General features: G+C 42.8%; 1 protein-coding gene and 1 pseudogene across 4 annotated transcripts in view; one reads left to right on the top strand and one right to left on the bottom strand.

Moving 5' to 3' along the window:
- LOC143984105 (class I histocompatibility antigen, F10 alpha chain-like) overlaps positions 1-17,306 on the bottom strand; it is a 907,941-nt gene that overhangs the window by 96,707 nt on the left and 793,928 nt on the right. The window lies entirely within an intron of this gene.
- On the top strand, positions 5,320-5,427 carry LOC143989419 (U2 spliceosomal RNA; annotated as a pseudogene).

Raw genomic sequence — 17,306 nt, 5'->3', positions numbered from 1 at the left:
GCAGTTCGCATAGGGCAGTGTGAACTGCCGCCGGGAGGCATGCGATGCGGGAACCCGCCGCGCATTTGTGGCGTTCCCGCATCGCTCCAGTGTGAACCCAGCCTAATAAGCGATCGTTTTTCTGATCGCTGTATTAGTGTCACAGGTGACGCTAGTTAGGCAGGTAGGTATTTAGGTTCGCCGCAGCTTTTTATAGCGCCAGGGACCCCCATATACTACCGCATAAAGCCCCCTGATTGCCCCCTAGTTAACCCTTTCACCAGTGATCACCATATAACTGTTACAGGTGACGCTGGTTGGTTAGTTATTTTTTTATAGTTTCAGGGCACCCACCATTTATTACCTAGTCTCACTAGTGTACCCCTAAATTTAGGGGTGTCTACTTTCTAAAATGGGGTCATTTGGGGGGGGGGTTTGTGCCATCTTGGCATTTTATGGCCTTCAAAACTGTAACGCCCTTAGAAAGCCTGAAGGCGGTGCTTGGTTTTCGGGGCCCCGTACGCGGCTAGGCTCCCAAAAAGTCCCACATATGTGGTATCCCCGTACTCAGGAGAAGCAGCAGAATTTATTTTGGGGTGTCATTTCACATATGCCCATGGCATGCGTGAGCAATATATCATTTAGTGACAACTTTGTGAAAAAAAAAAAAAAAAAAAAAAAGTTTGTAATTTTCCCGCAACTTGTGGCAAAATATAAAATATTCCATGGACTCAACATGCCTCTCAGCAAATAGCTTGGGGTGTCTACTTTCTAAAATGGGGTCATTTGTGGGGGTTTTGTGCCATCTTGGCATTTTATGGCCTTCAAAACTGTAATAGGTAGTGAGGCGTGAAATCAAAAATTTACGCCCTTAGAAAGCCTGAAGGCGGTGCTTGGTTTTCGGGGCCCCGTACGCGGCTAGGCTCCCAAAAAGTCCCACATATGTGGTATCCCCGTACTCAGGAGAAGCAGCAGAATTTATTTTGGGGTGTCATTTCACATACGCCCATAGCATGTGTGAGCAATATATCATTTAGTGACAACTTTGTGTAAAAAAAAAAAAAATTTTTTTTTTGTCATTATTCAATCGCTTGAGGCAAAAAAATAAAATATTCAATGGGCTCAACATGCCTCTTATCAATTTCCTTAGGGGGTCTACTTTCCAAAATGGGGTCATTTGGGGGGGGTTTGTACTGCCCTGCCATTTTAGCACCTCAAGAAATGAGATAGGCAGTCGTAAACTAAAAGCTGCGTAAATTCCAGAAAACGTACCTTAGTTTGTAGATGTGACAACTTTTGCGCAAACCAATAAATATACAATTATTGACTTTTTTTTTACCAAAGACATGTGGCTGAATACATTTTGGCCTAAATGTATGACTAAAATTGAGTTTATTGGATTTTTCTAATAACAAAAAGTAGAAAATATCATTTTTTTTCAAAATTTGCGGTCTTTTTACGTTTATATCGCAAAAAATAAAAATCGCAGAGGCAATCAAATACCATCAAAAGAAAGCTCTATTTGTGGGAAGAAAAGGACGCAAATTTTGTTTGGGTACAACATTGCATGACCGCGCAATTACCAGTTAAAGCAGCGCAGTGCCAAAGTGTAAAAAGACCTCTGGTCATTTACCAGCAAAATGGTCCGGTCTGAAAGTGGTTAAAATGAATGTAATTTCTGAACCAAAACCACATGCATTGTCTGAAAATTCCTTTTACCAATAAGTTTTCTATTATTTTTTAATTTTCCCTTCCCGTCACTGTGGTTGAAAATGAACGTCGATTTGACCCCATTAACTATTAGAAAATCGAACGGACGTTCTTAAAATTATTTTTTTTTTTAAGGAAGACATTGTTTTGTTTGTTTTTTAATAAAAAAAAGTGATCTCTGAGTCTGATGATATTTACCAGATTCACCCGTATACAGCATATACAGTATATATCCTCTAATAGTATATACAGTATATCTCTCATCTAATAGTATATACAGTATATATCTCCTCTAATAGTATATACAGTATATCTCCTCTAATAGTATCTCTCTGCATATACAGTATACCTTCTCTAATAGTATCTCTCTGCATATACAGTATACCTTCTCTAATAGTATATAAAGTATATCTCTCCTCTAATAATATATACATTATATCTCTCCTCTAATAGTATATACAGTATATCTCTCAAAGTGGATTAGATATTTTGCTCCCTAACCATATATTTGGTTATTTATATTTACCACTGCATATAGATATTTAACCACTTACTTACTGGGCACTTAAACCCCCCTTCCTGCCAAGACCAATTTTCAGCTTTCAGCGCTGTGACACTTTGAATCACAATTGCGCAGCCATGCTACGCTTACTCAAATGACATTTTTATCATTTTTTTCACACAAATGGAGCTTTCTTTTGGTGGTATTTAATCACCATTTGGGTTTTTATTTTTTGCTAAACAAACAAAAAGAGACAGAAATTTTTGAAAAAAAAAAAATCATGTTTCTTAGTTTGTTATAAAATTTAGCAAATGGGTAATTTTTTTCCTTCATTGATATTCGCTGATGAGGCTGCACTGATGGGCACTGACAAGCACAAATAAGGTGACACTGATAGGCACAGATAATACAACACTGATGGGCACTGATAAGATGGCACTGATGAGTGGTACTGATGGGTACAGGACCGTTTTTAAGGGAGGGCAAAAGGGGCAGCTGCACTGGGCCCCATCATTGTAGTGGGGCCCAAAGCAGCTGCTTCATAGTTGCCAAACATCCCAGTTTAAATTCCCTTATGCCTTGAAGTTTTAGTCCAGTGCTGTGCCCGGTATCTCAGTGTAAACTTCTGCTGCCCAGCTCTGCCCTATTGCCATATACAGATGACTCACATGCAGCCCCTGTGCTTACATGTAAATAGCCTGCATTGATATGTAAATAGTGGCAGCATTAATATGTAAATATTAGCAACCAATCAGTGAGCAGTAATGCTGTTCACTAACCTCTTGCAACCTATCAGTGAGCAAGAACCAATTAGTGAGGAATATAGAAGTACAGAAGTTCAGTTACCACTAGCAAGCAGTGAGCAGTATTGATGTACAGTAATCTCTAGGAATCTCTAGGAACCAATCAAGAAGCAGAAGTCATGTGCTGTAACCTCTAGAAAAATAGGATTTTTTTGTACTCATCGTAAATTCCTTTTCTGTGTCGGTCGGTGTAATTCACCGACCGACACTGCTCCTTTCTGTAACAAAATGGGTTGTTAGCCTTATCACTAGCAAAATACTAGGCAAAGTTGTAACACAACACTCAGAACTCTTAGGCGGTCCCTCAGGCTACAACCCTCCACCTTGCAAAGCAGCATCAGTACGCCAACAAGCAGTATAACGTAAAGATAAAAGGAGGGGCAGGTGCTGTGTCGGTCAGTGAATTACAGAAAAAAGGTTTTTATGGTGAGTACAAAAAGATAGGATTTTTGTACTCACCGTAAAATCCTTTTCTCTGTAATTCACCGACCGACACAGCTCCTCTCTGTAGCAAAATGGGTTGTATAGCTTTCCATTAGGAGAAACTAGGCAAAATGGTTACACAATACACAGAACTTTAATCCCGCCCCGGGGGGGCGGGCCCCGTGCTATCAACCCTCCTCCTGCTGCTAGCAGCTTCAGTACGTCAACAAGCAGTATAATGTAGAAAAAAAAGGAGGGGTGGGTGCTGTGTCGGTCGGTGAATTACAGAGAAAAGGATTTTACGGTGAGTACAAAAATCCTATTTTCGCTTATAATCACCAACCGACACAGCTCCTCTCTAACTAAATGGGACGTCCCCAAGCAGTGCCAAACGAGGGGTGGGAAAAACAGCATGAAAACTTCATCCACCATGGCAAGTGGAAACTAGTGAAACTAAACCCCCCAAAAAAAACAAAAAACAAAAAAAAAAACAGCAGTGTGTGGAAAACTCCACCATATAAATCGGGTATCCTCAACAGGAGTGACCCCCAGACCGCAACATTGCGGAAGTAATGCAACAGTGCATTAATGAAACAGTACTGCGCTTTTATCACAAAAACCAGGAAAAAACTCAATAGCAACTGTTAGAAAAGTTTTAAATGTTTATTGTGTGACTATTAGAAAAACGATAGTCCTGAGACTGATTTGTTAAAAAGCTTACTTCTGAGCACATTATTGTATTAACTCATTGTATTGTTTTGTCTTAATTAACTCCATAGTAAGTAGGATGATTCGATTTAACTAAATATGATAGCCTAAGAATGTACGGGAACATGAATATCAAAATAAAGTATCATCCTGTACCCTGACAACGTTATTTATGTTCCCTCAGCCAATAGAAGCATAGAGATGTTTTTCTTGTGGGGTATGTGAAGGCGGGACACTTTCTTTTGGGAGACATCTTTTTTCAGCTTTTGTCCTGTAAGCGTGTCTCTCTGTTGTGGGCCACATCAGAAATAAATTGTTTGCTTCTCAGAACACCTGGAGTTTTTACTGATCACAAGGGAAGTTCCTAACATTTTTGGTCCTTTCGAGCCGGAAGCAACACGCTGGTTTTCAGATCAGATGGCCCCGACAAAACTTCGGTGAGTATTGGACTTTGAAGCTCACTGAATATTACCGACCCCCCATTCAATGTTATTGGTGAAAAAGGGGCGGGGGCAAAATATCTGGATTCCACTGTCTGTTTCCGAACCTTGTGTAATCCAGTCCAGGTGTTTGAGAGGTAAGATAATTTAAATTATTCTTAATTCTTTCTAAGAGTCTTTTCTTCTCTTTCTCTTTGCTTCTGGTTTAATGTGTTGTAATTGCCGACATTGGTATTGATCCTATAATATTCTAGGTGGTCCAGTGCTCGTAGAGACACTTGGGGACGTTGTCTAAGGTAAAAAATTATGTCGCCCGCTGTCCGGACAGATAACAAAAAGATTTGAGGTATACCGAATGTCAGAGGTTGAATGCCTGACCATTTAAGCGCTGTTTAGTTAAGTGATCTAAAAAGATCGCAAGACTAACTTTCTTCTGTGTGTGTTTACTTTATCTTTGTTCATGTTTAACCCTTTTTGATTCTCTCGATAGTGTGGGGAGTGCTGATGTTTTTGCTCTTGTATTGTTACCCCACAGTACAACTTTGTTCGTTTACATGTTTGTGCTGCGTATTTCTAAGAATAAGATAAGAAGTCATTCTTCACGTTCTCATGATCTGTGTCCCCTCCCCCTCCACTCATGTAAGGATTGCTCCTGCCAGAAGTTGTAAAAGTTAACCCTTGATTAGCTATGACAATACAGAAGGGTTATATTGTAAATATTGAAACTTAGCATAAAAGAAAAAGAAGGTAGGCGATCGCTTCTCGGCCTTTTGGCTAAGATCAAGTGTAGTATCTGTTCTTATCAGTTGCCAAAGGAGGCGCTGGTCCATCCCTATTTGAGAGGGTTTGGGCGGCGCTCTCCGATGGTGTAATTTGCATCCCGAAGGATGGTTTCGGTAGGGGCCACGTCGTGCCGCCCGACAGTATACTGGGGGCCGATGTATGGTCGAGTCTGAGCCATCTGGAAGGATGCTCCTGGTGAGGACGGGTGCTGCCTGGTCGGATCCAGAGGGTCGGGTTCCCGGCCTCTGGTCTGGATTGGGGTAGTTCTAGCCCCGGGCAGTTTTTCGGAAAGGAAAACCGGCTACTCTTCTAGGCAAGGGGGGAGTACCGGTTAGTACATCCGAATATAATTAGGAAGGAGTGAGGGGAGCGACGGTGGAGCCTGATGGTAAAGGGCTCTCACCAAGCTTCCTGATCTTCATGTCTTCCTGTCTGGGGTGGGGGCTGCTGTGGTCTGGGCCGGGGGTCGGGGGCGGTCTTGAAAGCCTATGGAGTATGTGCCCCTGGAGTGGCAGTCCAGGGGTGCCTAACAATCACTGTGAGTGAGGGTCACTTTGATTTTGGGCACCACGGTCACTGCACCATGACACGCTTTTTTAGCACCTGCCTCTTGGGCCGGGCCTTTTGGCTGGGACCAGAGGAATTTTTTATTCCCGGCCGGAGGGCCTGGTCGTTGTTTCACACAACGACCACCTTTTCACTCTCCTCTCCACTATCCCTTCCCCACTTTTTATTTATTTTCAGTGTGTCTTGTCACGTCTTGTTTTGTCACTTTGCACGTTTGCTGTGATGAGTAGGGTCACAGGTTCTAGGGCCTGTCCTGAAAGTCTGGTGTGGGGGTGGACATGGCCTTCTGGCTTAGTTCACCCTCTGCCGCAGGGTTGTGGTCTCCCTTCGGGGGAGCCTCACCTAGTATTTGGGTTGGTCTGCTTCGGCAGACCTTCCAAAGAACGGGGTCTGACTGGTTTCGGCCAGGAAAACCAAGTTTTAAGTGTCCTTGTCCCTGTCAGGAGCCTAACGCCCCGGGGGATTCAGGACAAGGTCCTCTGATTTTAGAGGACTTGTGTACCCGTTTGCACTTTTTTGTGTCACTCTTTATGTGTGTGCACATTTTTTTATGCACCGGGTGAAGTTTTTTGGAGTGTGTTTTGCACGCCACTGGCTTTCAATAAAAAAAAAAAAAAAAAAAAAAAAAAAAAGAAAAAGAAGGTACACTGACAACACCAGGTTGCTTTATTATTTTAGCATGCCACAGTGTTACAGGAAGCAAGTGGCAGAAATTGTTTATAGTTTGGGTAGCTGGGAAAACGTGAAAGGTGGATTGCACTGTGGAGTGAATAGAATGTTGTAGAATTATTATCAGGTGGCTTGATGAATGTGAAAAGAAAGGAAAAAAAAAGCCTGAGAATGTTTTCATTACTATGATGGTCAAGAAGCTGTTTCTCGGAAACAAGAAAATGCAGATTGCCTGACAGAGGTTAATTTGTGCATCTGTGAAAATATTAGGACTTTTGGTGGGAAAGAAAGTCTGAATAATAGTCTTAAAGTAAATATTTATATTGGATTGGAGTTATTTTTAGAATTCAGACTTTCAACTGTGAAGTGTTAATGATGCAATGCTGTTTATATTTGGGTACATTTATAAAGTCAAAAGGCTAAGTTCTGAATCAGAATACTAAAAAAAAAAAAAAAAAAAAAAAAAAATTTAAAATTAAAAAGAAAGAAAGTTCTATTTTGGGGCCCTGTGGATAAGCTTAAATAAGTTCAAAAAAGGTATGGGTTGGAAATGGCGAGTATTGGCTTCAGCATGCTAGAATTAGGGTAGAAGGAAGAACAAAGGAAAAATGCCAAGCCCAATTGTCCTTAGTGGACAAAGAGGATGATCTCATCTGCTATACCCAGAGACCACCTCCTTATAATGGTCCTCCCCCTCAGGTGCAAGTAACTGCCCAGAGTAACACCTTCCCTGTGACATCCACCCCTGTCAAAAGAACCGCCTCTGAACAAAACCCCAACTCCACTTCCTCAATCTCTCCAGACAGTAGTTCAGTCCTGGAGATGAACAGATCGATCCTTGAAACATTAACTGACGCCATAACTCATGCACTGGGTGCCCCAGCAATGCACAGGGACGGGGGGATCCATTGTCTCCAGAAAGCCCAGACTTAGGGAACAGGTTGACTGCCTTATTGAACAGATGCCAGCTTAGATGGGTACAACGGACTGATTGGCAAAAAATAAATATGACAGTACAAGAAGACAAGGAAAGTGTCAGTGACTACCTAAATAAATTACGAGAGATTTTTAGAGTGTTCTCCGGGCTCCCCGAAGCTGAGGATGTGTATAGTGCATATTAACAACAGCTAAAGATTGTTTTTTTTTAAATGGATTGAAACAGGATCATAAGGATTACATTGTTAAAAACATGGTTACTTACCAAACTGCATCAGTTTTAGATGTTTTACAATATGCTAAGCATTCTGAGAAGTATTTATAAGCAAAAAAGAATGTGAAAGTAAAGGTTTTTGTGCAAGGTGATGAAGGAGAGGAGGATGCAGAAGAGTACACTGCTGAGGCAGAACCAGAGGGGTCCCATAGAGGAAGAGGCACAGGTGGTTTTAGAGGAAGGATTACTCTACAGAATTAGACTTTCCCCATAGACGTTTTTCTTCCTCCTTATACCAAGCCGCTGCTGCTCTCTCTCTCTCTCCCATTTCCCTCCCCCCTCATTACTCATCGTTTCCTTCCCCATACTCGGCCGTAGCCACGCCCCTTCACTTGTTCCTAGTCCGCCTCCAGCCACGCCTACTGTCCTTAGCCTGCCCCTATTTAAATCCTGAGTCCCCTTCACTTTATTCTGATTCTGCCTGATGAAAGAGCGCGGTCGTCCGACAATCTCGACCCGCACGCTCAAGAAATGCGTCGCATACCCTCTGATGTCACAGCCCCGTGCCCTGGTCGTCTCTGCCTCCCAAGCTTCGTTCTGAAGACCGCACATCTCGTGTCCACCATAAGCCGGCTGCTTCATAAAAAACACCTGTAGTGGACCTTATGTGAGAAGAACAGGAACAACGAGATGACAGATGTGGACCGGATCACTGGCTGACGTCCCATAATCAGATATACCAGATGACCCCTTGTGTTTAATGCTTACTTTTTGCCTACTAAATGTGAGTGCAAAATTTTATGTTTTTACACTGAAAATAAAACCTTTTGAAAAATCTGCACCCAGAGGCGCCCCTCTCTCTCTTTTTTCTCCTTTATCTGTGTACTACATTAAACCCATCCACACTACTACCACTTCCTACTGACGGGTATAAACATGACTGCACTGCTGCCATCGCTGAAAAGGTACTGCCACGAAGTGATCTGAAAGATGTACCATTATCTAACCCTGACATGATACTTTTTGTTGATGGTTCTAGTAAGAAAAATCCAGATGGCACAAATGCAACAGGATATGCAGTAGTGACACAGGATGAGATTTTGGAAGCTGGGCCACTACCAAAACATTATTCAGCACAAGTTGCAGAACTTGTAGCACTGACAAGAGCATGCATACTGTCAGAAAGAAAATCTGTAACCATATACACTGACAGTCAAATATGCCTTTTCAACAGTACATGTTTTTGCACAACAATGGAAAAACAGGGGGATGGTCACCTCCAGTGGTAAACCAATTTCACATACGGACTTCATTTTAGAACTCCTAGATGCAATACAGTTACCAAAAAAGCTTGCAATCTGTAAATGTCAAGCACACACAAAATATACGGACCCCATCTCAAAGGGAAATAAAAGGGCAGATGAAGCTGCCAAAATAGCGGCACAAGAAACACATAAAATAATGACAGAACAGGAAATCATAGTGATAGATCATACAGTCCTTACTGATATGCAGCAAAATGCCCCCCCTGGGGAAAAACAATATTGGAAAACAAAGGGTTGCACAATAATTGATGACATTTACACATCACCTGAAGGGAAACCGGTATTACCAAAATCTTTATTTAGGTATGCAGCAGTATTGACACATGGAGTAACGCATGTGTCAAACAGGGGGATGACTGAGATGTTAAATAAAGTATGTACAGCCTATGGATTCACAAATTATTCAAAAAACTTTTTGCTCTCAATGTCTTATATGTGCAAGACACAATGCTCAGGGAGGTATAAGACCACAGAAAGGGAAGTTCCCTACACCGCAATATCCATTCCAACACATTTGCATGGATTTTATTGAATTAGACAAATGTGAAAGGAAGAAATATTGTTTGGTACCCAGGCACCCTGACCAAATGGGTGGAGATATTCCTGACAGGAAGTGCAGATGCACAGACTGTAGCCAAAGCATTACTAAGATATATTATTCCTAGATTTGGAATCCCTGAAAGGATTTACAGTGATAATGGACCCCATTTTGTAATTAAAAAATATACAACATTTGACAGAAGTGATGAGAATTAAAGGGAAATACCATTGTGCCTATCATCCCAAATCAGCTGGATTGGTAGAAAGACATAATGGCATTCCAAAAAGCAAACTGAGAAAAGCTATGGAAGAAATAGGTAAAAATAATTGGATGTATTGCCTACTAGTAGCTGTGACCAGTATGTATATCACACCCCCAAAAGAAGATTTAAAGCGGAGGTCCACCCTAAAATGGACCTCCGCTCATCGGAATCCCCCCCCCTCCGGCGCCACAATCGGCACCTTTCAGGGGGGAGGGGGGTGCAGTTACCTGGATAATCCAGGTAACTGCACCCACTTCCGGGCTAGCCCTCTGCGGAAAGGGGCGTACGTTACGCCCCTTTCCGCAAGTGCCCGCCCCTTCAGCAAGTGCCCCGCTGCCTGCTGGGAAACACACAGCTCCCAGAGGCAGCGGGGACCGTCCGGATTGCGCCGCGCGGCTCGCGCATGCGCAGTAGGGAACCGGGAAATGAAGCCGAAAGGCTCCATTTCCTGATTCCCATACCCAAGATGGCGGCGGCAGGACCCGATAGACGAGCGAGCGATCGGCTTCGGGTGCCGACATCGCGGGCACGCTGGACAGGTAAGTGTCACTATTTAAAAGTCAGCAGCTGCAGTACTTGTAGCTGCTGGCTTTTAAAAAAAAAAAAAAAACGCGGAGTCCCGGTGGACTCCCGCTTTAAGCCCATTTGGAATGATAAGGCCATATAAGATACCCTTACAATCAAATGAAACACATACTGAGCAGTCTGAGCATACACCAGCAGAATATATGTCTAGGTTGTTAATACAAAGACATACTAATGATTTTGGTTCTGGTCTAGAAGGTCCAATTTAAGAAGATGAAAAAGGTGCATGTGGGAGATTGGGTCACAATAAAAAGTAATAAGAAAAAAGCAGTGGTACTCCCCAAGGTGGGATGGTCCTTTCAAAGTCCTTTTAACTACCCCTACTGCGATAAGGATTGCAGAGAGGTCTACCTGGATTCACCAGTCCCATTGTAAAAAGGTTTTACAGGCAGAATAGGGCCAGACGGCTACCAGAGGTTCAGAAAATCCGGCTACAAAGGGAGGTCTCACACAAGGTGGGACTTGTCTCAAACCGGTGAAGTCTCCCTCCCCTTCCAACTCCCCTATCCTATCCGCTGGAACTCTGTAGCTGGTTAGGATGAAAGGGACAGTAATTATCCTTGGGTTACTGGTGACTCTAGGAGAGGCATCCATAAGAGGGGTTATACATTATGGAAGAGTAGAGGAACCTTTGAATTAGGAAAGAACAGGAAAAGCATTAAATCTAAAACTTTATAGAGGGAATAACTAGCACTATACTGGTAGTTTTCTGTCAGATTGCAGATTGTGGGGATACAACTGGGGCTAGAGGACTTCTATGGGCAGATAAATATATCTGCTGGCTCTGGAATAAGGCAGGATGTCAAGCATGGGATCAGGCCCTGTGGACTACAGCGCATCAAGATTGGGGGTATAATCAACCAGGGGCTAAAAAGAGTGGAATAAAGGAGAGACTCATAATCACAAAAGCGGCCAACTCCCCCTGCACAAATAGTAAGAACTGTAACCAACTATTAATAACATTAACGGAGCCGAGGAAGGAAGATCAGCGGTTGTATTCCATGGGAGCATGGGCGTCAGGAACTGACCCCTCAGGAACATTTTTCCTTGAGGTATTACCACCTAATAAAACTAGACAACAGGAAAAGGTAGACTCAGAAGGAAAAGAAGAAGGCCATACTAAAATAGAAGTTCTGAGTATAACTATAAGATTCACTAACGTAACAATAGAAGATGCCATAGCTTTGGAGACGAGCGACCAAGAATAAAAAATGAGTGGTTAGAATGGTTGAGGTTAAAACTCTGAAAAAGGAAAACTGTTTAGTTTGTGCCGGAGCCAGACCACATTTAGCAACAGTTCCTTTTCCTCTAGATCACAATACAGATCCAGAAGGTTTAAAATGTATGTTGCAATTGTATAATAAGAGCTATAAACCTGAAACAAATTCTACTTGTCACACATTGAGTTTGTTGTTCCCCCAGTACAGAGACCTCAGATACCTCCAGCGGTTACCGCTTATCCGGGCAACTTTACTTGTTTTGCACTCCCAGGGAACCGTAGCGCGGTGGATCTTGGGTCACTACCCGATGACTACTGTGTGGAGAGGATTAACACGGACAACGGTGACTGGGTTGGACATGACATTCAGAGAGCTGATGTCTGGTGGATGTTTGGGGATAAGAAACTGCGAGCTAGACTACCGGCCAATGCCCAAGGGGATTGCGTATGGTCCAGCTGGCTATGCCCCTGAGAATCCTGTCAGAATACCCGTGGACTAAGAGTCACCGACAGTATCGTACGGACACCTCTCCCTTGGGGTCATTTGACTCTCAGATCTACATAGATGAGATTAGGGTTCCTCGCGGGGTGCCGGATGAGTTTAAAGCCAGGAATCAGGTGACAGCTGGGTTTGAGTCTCTTCTCTGGTGGGTGACTATAGATAAAAATGTTGACTGGATTAATTATATATATATATTATAACCAACAACGATTTGTAAACTATACTAGGGATGCTGTGAAGGGCGTAGCAGAATAGTTGGCCCTCACATCTCTAATGGCCTGGCAGAACCGAATGGCTTTAGATATGGTCTTAGCTGAAAGAGGAGGGGTATGCAAAATGTTTGGTAGCATGTGTTGTACCTTTATCCCTAACAATACAGCTCCTGGAGGGACAGTGACCAGAGCCTTGGAAGGACTGACTGCGCTATCGAATGAATTGGCGGAAAACTCAGGTATTAATGATCCATTCACAACTTGGCTTGAAGGATGGTTCGGTAAATGGACTGGATTTATCACATCATGTTTGATCTCAATCGCTGTGGCTTTGGCTGTTTTGGTCACTTGCGGATGCTGCTGCATTCCCTGTATTCGAGAACTTTCACAAAAACTCATTGAAACTGCAGTCTCAAGAACAATGTATCAAACCCTCTCTACCTCTGAGGAGACCTATGTGGACATTGAAGCTCAACTTAATGACATACAGTCCGAAAGTGTATAACACAGGGACTATCGTCGAAATGTGTTGAGATAAAATAGTCACACAAAGAGGAGGGAATGTTAGAAAAGTTTTAAATGTTTATTGTGTGACTATTAGAAAAACAATAGTCCTGAGACTGATTTGTTAAAAAGCTTACTTCTGAGCACATTATTGTATTAACTCATTGTATTGTTTTGTCTTAATTAACTCCATAGTAAGTAGGATGATTAGATTTAACTAAATATGATAGCCTAAGAATGTACGGGAACATGAATATCAAAATAAAGTACCATCCTGTACCATGACAACGTTATTTATGTTCCCTCAGCCAATAGAAGCATAGAGATGTTTTTCTTGTGGGGTATGTGAAGGCGGGACACTTTCTTTTCGGAGACATCTTTCTTCAGCTTTTGTCCTGTAAGCGTGTCTCTCTGTTGTGGGCCACATCAGAAATAAATTGTTTGCTTCTCAGAACACCTGGAGTTTTTACTGATCACAAGGGAAGTTCCTAACAGCAACCACACGGCCGCCTGCAAAACTTTGCGGCCAAAACCAGCATCAGCCGATGCACTGATGTCTACCTTGTAGAACTTTTTTTGACATATTATAAGAATGTCTAATCTGTAATTTGATGCCATTTGGAGATTTTTCCATCTTTCCTTGGCTTCGTTATGCACATTAATACACATTTTTACCTGGGGTGCCCAAACTTTCGATCCCCACTGTACTTATTATAATGGACTAAATGAAAAGAAGCATCAGAGTGGGAGAGGTTACTTTCTCTTTAAGTGCAATGAAAAAATAAAAAATTCCTTTCACCACTTCCCGCCCGCCACACATCATTTGTAGTCGGGTTCGAGCGGTGATATCTGGAGGATGCCTGCAGCTACAGATATCATTCAGGTATCTTCTTTTAGCGCCAGCGATTCCCTACACCATAAGAATGATCATAGCAGCTGTTCAGCCGCTTGATTGTTCTTACAGATGGCAAGAGGGGACATCTCCCCCTCCCGCCACCCTCCGGTGCTTCTATCGTCGACTCACCCATGCCATCGGTCCTTGGAGTCTCTATGATCGTTTGGAGGCCAGGTGCAATGTTATGAAGTCACACCTGGCCCCAGCATTTGAAAAAAATTGTGCCACCTCAGCTGGGAAGCTGAGGTTTTTTTCAAATAAATTTTTTTATTTTAGGCTTCCCAGCCTAGAGGTGAGACGTGGGGACTTATTGACCCCATTTCTTATTGTAAAGAGGACCTGTCATGCTTATACCTATTACAAGTGATGTTTACAATCCTTGCAATAGGAATAAAAGTGATCAAAAAAAAAATATAAAAGGAAAGTGTCAAACTAGAAATATAAAATAAAAATTAACAAAAAGTGGCCATGTCCCCGTGTGCTCGCACGCAGAAGCGAACGCATATGTAAGGCACGCTCACATATGTAAATGGTGTTCAAACCACACATGTGCGATATTGCAGCGAACGTTAGAGCGAGAGCTAGGGATGAGCTTCAAGTTCGAGTCGAACTCATGTTAATTTAATAATGATTAAACCCCACGCTTTGTTTTTTTTGTTTTTTTATCAATGACTTTCAATGAGCGCTCTCTGTATTATGGGAGCCGACAATTCATTATAGCCGCGAGTGATTTTAAATGACTTTTTTCTGCAGAAATTACACTTTGTGCAGGGACAGTTCTAAGCACTAGAAACATGCGCCCCTTCACAGGCATACTATAGACACCCCCCAGGTACGACATTTAAAGGAATATTACACTTTTATTGTTTCACTTTAATCATTATTAAAATCATTGCTCCTGAAAAAACTGCAGTTTTTAAAACTTTTTTTGCATTGATACATGTCCCCTGGGGCAGGACCCAGGTCCCCAAACACTTTTTAGGACAGTAACTTGCATATTAGCCTTTAAAATTAGCACTTTAGATTTTGAACGTACGCGTTCCATAGACTTTAATAGGGTTCTAAAGTTCACACGAAGTTTAGGTCTGTTCGCAGGTTCTGGTGCGAACTGGGGGGGGGGGTGTTTGGCTCATCCTTAGTGAGAGCAATAATTCTAGCCCTAGACCCCTTCTGTAACTCAAAACATGTAACCAGTAAAAAAAAAAAATCCTGCATGGGAATGTGCCATTCCATGAGCGTGTGCAATTTTGAAGTCTGACATGTTAGGTATCTATATACTCGGCGTAACATTATCTTTAATATTATGCAACAAAAGTAGGCTAACTTTACTGTTTTTTTTTAATGCATGAAACAAAAAAAGTGTTTGAAAAATTGCTGTGTAAATACCATACGAGATAAAAAGTTGCAATGATGAGCAACACAGAATGCAATGTATGAGAAATTGAAAAATGTATTAGTTTATTAGTAAAAAACTATCATAAAACTCCACAACAGGAGACAAAATTCTAGGTAAAGACACTGGAAATTTGACAAAAAAAAACAACCAGAAACATCAGCATCAAATAATGTCTCTGGTTGTAATCATTAACAATACACAGCACAGGACAGGACACACAACAATGGGGTACACATAAACATCCCGGCCCCCCTATGTGAACGGGTATCGGGTACATGGTACCCCTATCCATTCACCAAAATGTGTCAAAAATTAACAACATGAAAACAGTTTTTGACAAATCCTTTATTAAAAAAAAAAAAAATGATGTCCCTCAATGTACATCCATCATTAATCACAACACCCGCTGAAACTGAAAAAAAAAAAAACGCTCCTCCTGGGAGGTCTCCTGTCCGCTCTGTGCTTTGACAGTTCTAATATAAGGGGTCGGGGCCACCCAGCTATGTCACCCAATGGCACCGCCCCCTTCTGACATCATGTGACTTTTTTTTCTGGTGTGGGGTTCCCCATAAAATCCATACCAGACCCAAAGGGACCCCATGCTGTTTTTTTTTTGCCGAGTTTTTTTTAAATTCAGGTGTCAGTGGGGAAACCAATTGACCACTGATGACTCAGGGCTTCTCGGTCCTGCTCCTTCACAACCAGCTTACACTGCGCCCTAACTGGGCAAACCTTTCAGGACACAGCATGCATTGTGCATAGCTCAGTGCATTGCAGGGTGTTCATTGGGGCATACACCCAGTAAACACCCTGCAAATTCAGGTGTTTGTCGAACGGCCGAACAGGCAAATGTTCGCCCCAACTCATGCTCAGGGCAGAACCGTTCGCCCATCCCTGCTGAAGAGTTGAATAATAAGACCACATAGAGGAGTTCTTGCTGGAAAAAAATATTATTTTATTCTGTACATCATTTTGGAGGAAGTGGTTGTACCTGCAGCTAGAGGCATCACCCTGAAATCAACTTTGATCAGGTCTCTGATATAGAAAACCAGAAGGGACGTCAAAACGTAATTTCCGGTTTACTCGGAAACCAAGAGCAACAATTTAAAAGAAATCCACAGTAGTTAAAAACAGATTTTGGCGTTTTGAATACTTTCAATTAGAGTGGAAGGGTTTGGGGTCTTTTAGACCCCAGATTCCTCCATAAAGAGTACCTATCACTGCCTATTACTGTCAAGAGGGGTGTTTACATTCCTTGTGACAGCAATAAAGTAATCAGATTTTCTTTTTTAAAAGGGACAGTGTAAAAAAAAAAAAGAGAAGAAAAAAATTATAGCGCCCCCGTCCCAGCATCCTCGCACATTAAAGAAATTGCATCCATAAGTCACTCGCAGAGTATTGGCAGGGTATCGCAGAGTATTGGCAGGGTATCGCAGAGTATTGCTGGGTACTGCAGGGTATGGAGGGATGGCTACTTCCATCTCTGGATCTCTCCCCTCCACTATACAGATTAGTACAGAGAGGGGAGAGAGGAACCGGCGTCATGACAGTTTGTTTACAAGTGATCGCTCTGTCGGAGCGATCACAGTGTAAACAGCCTGGGTGTAGAAAGATGGCCGCCGCTTTGGAGCTAGGTCGAAGCCACGGCCTTTCCTAAGGCCGAGATCGCGAATCGCGGCATGTGCCGATCCGAGTGGGGTGACCCGTTCGGATCACGGATCGATGACGATCTGTTGCACCATTACCAATAACTGACATCAGTTGCAGTGGCTGGCGTCAGTTCCGATATCCGCCATTTGCGTTCCATGCTGGTTACGTGGAACTGGCGGCACTAAAAGAAAATCGCGGGTCACCCAGAACTTAGATCGTGTGGAGGGGTGAATCGAGATTGCGATCGTTACGCCATTAATCGCGCACACCTCTACCTGGCGCCTGGGTTTTTGTTACTGACAGGTGCCTCTGTTGCTCTGTGTCTGGTGGTCGGGATGGAGCAGGCAGAGAGCAGCTCAGCAGCCTCTGACATCCTCCTACCTTCTCCACACACTGTTGGCAGAGCAGCGCCGCAGTGTGTGAAACTAAGTGTAGAGAGGAGCTGTCAAAATTGAGGCTGAATGTCGGGGTGGGTGGGACC

Source organism: Lithobates pipiens, unplaced genomic scaffold (assembly GCF_037356315.1).
Source record: "Lithobates pipiens isolate NorthernLeopardFrog02 unplaced genomic scaffold, aLitPip1_a1.2 Scaffold_1, whole genome shotgun sequence".
Classification (NCBI taxonomy): Eukaryota; Metazoa; Chordata; class Amphibia; order Anura; family Ranidae; genus Lithobates; species Lithobates pipiens.
Note: the sequence above shows the minus strand (reverse complement) of the source record. Positions and strands in the feature narration are given on the sequence as shown.